This window comes from Sesamum indicum, linkage group LG6 (assembly GCF_000512975.1).
Source record: "Sesamum indicum cultivar Zhongzhi No. 13 linkage group LG6, S_indicum_v1.0, whole genome shotgun sequence".
NCBI lineage: Eukaryota > Viridiplantae > Streptophyta > Magnoliopsida > Lamiales > Pedaliaceae > Sesamum > Sesamum indicum.
In genome coordinates, this window is record NC_026150.1 from 25,162,293 (window position 1) to 25,164,236 (window position 1,944).

A 1,944-nucleotide genomic window follows, 5' to 3' on the forward strand; every position below is an offset into this window, starting at 1 on the left:
ACCACCATTACCCACCACCTCCCCCCCCCCCCCCCCCGAAGATTCCCATTACGCCAAAGTGAGCTACCGCCCACGGCATTCTCGCTATCAGTAAAACTAACAGCAAAGTAGTCCCTTGTGCGGAGGATGATAGCCATGCAAAGAATCCCGATCAATAGAGACTGAAATATCATTATGTAGACAGAGTATTTGGTTGCTCTAGGATGTCCTAGGCCAAGTTCGTTGGAAACACGAATGCTTATAGCAGCATTGACTCCGATGAACACCATCGTTTCCAACCCGTCAATGTTCATGCAAATAGAAATGGGACCAACTGTATTAACCGCATCTTTAAGATTCCCGGCGATGATAATGATGCTCATTATATATCAAATCTCTAGACATAGCATAACAGCAAATGCAAGTGATAACCTAAAAAATGCCCATATATCCTTAAACACATCCCATGAAATCCTTTGCAGTCGTCCTTACACCAACCAACTACATAAATAAATTGTGCTATCGCAAAGATCTAACTCATAAGATCAAATGCAACAGCTGCTCTGATCGTTCCCAAACACCATATAGTTTGTGAAAGAAGAGCAACAACTGCTATCCAGGCAATCACACTAATCTTGCTCTGGTCTTGAAGGAATTTTTGTGATGGAAACGCTATCGAAAGAGAGAAAAGTTGAGGGATGGTTAGAAGCATATAGAATCCTGCAGGTTCTACTATTTCATTGGATTGGCCGATCACCCTAAGAATTGAAGTGGCAAATATGTAGAGCGGTAAGAGGAGAATGCAAGTGGCGAGTATAATTATTATCGACCGTTCCATGTAAACACTGAGCATATGAACTTGTCAGGTGCCAAATGCCTGACCGCATAGTGTTTCAAGGGCACTTCCTATTCCAAGCATGAAGCCGAAAGCAAAAGTTTCGACCACCGACGTAGCAATAGAGAAATCAGAAAGCTTAACATCTCCGAGGTGGCTGACGAATATGGTGGCGACGGAGCTAGTCCCGATCTAGCAAACGATCTGAAAGGATATGGGGCCGCCTATCCGCCATAGCTTCGCTGTTTCTATTCAGAAAACTCTCCACCACGCTTTCAGCCCTTTCACTGGAACATAGTCTCCGTCATCTCCAATCAATTGGAGTTCGCTCGCACTCCATTTGAGCAGCGGCACCTCCATATCGATGTAGTGGTGGTTTGGTTTAGGCTTTAGGATTTTTTTTTAAATTAGGGACTTGTCGGGTTCCCCATCCTATCTAAATTAAAAAGTGAATGTACAACTAGTTTTGTATAATTGACAAAACCTGACACAATTTCAAAAAGCCGAAAAATGACAAAAGTTGGGTTAAGCAAAAAAAGAAAGCCCACAAAAAAAGTTCTTGGCAACACAATTAGGCCCAACTGAAGAAATGGTCGGCGAGACCTGCCCAATGTTGGTGGCCCAGTACTATTCACGGTTCATGGGAGGTTTAATAGCGCAGGTGGGCTGGCGGGTGAAGCGCAACCCAGGTGTGAGGTGGTTCGTCCTAGTGATGCAAGTGATGCAGTCCATTTGAAAGAGCTGGCCATTGCAGTTGGCAGCCCACTCAAGGTAAAGCCCAAACATGCTGTGAAGGAGAGTGAGCTGGCGAAATGTCATGGCCCAACAGCAAGGCAAACTTGCAGCAGAAACACTCAGCAGAAAATGAGAAAACAGAGGACTTCCTTAAACATCTTGAGGATTCACTTGGTTTGAATGTAGGAATTTCTTGTCGATCACATTCAATGATCCCCACGAGTTGTCCTTGAAGCTCCTCTCCTCTCAAGAGTTTAGAGCTATTTGTAGAGCATGCGAGATTAGTAAGATAGTCAGCTGCTTATTCCCCTCTCGGTAAATATGCGTTATTTTGTACTCCAGTTTTTTCAGCATCAAGCGAATGTGTGTGAGCATGTGCTTCAGTAGCCAGTGAA

The 1,944-nt window shown here is 44.2% G+C and overlaps 1 pseudogene; it reads right to left on the reverse strand.

Annotated features, from left to right (window-relative positions):
- The window catches only part of LOC105165872, a 1,311-nt pseudogene extending 137 nt beyond the window's left edge, over positions 1 to 1,174 (reverse strand).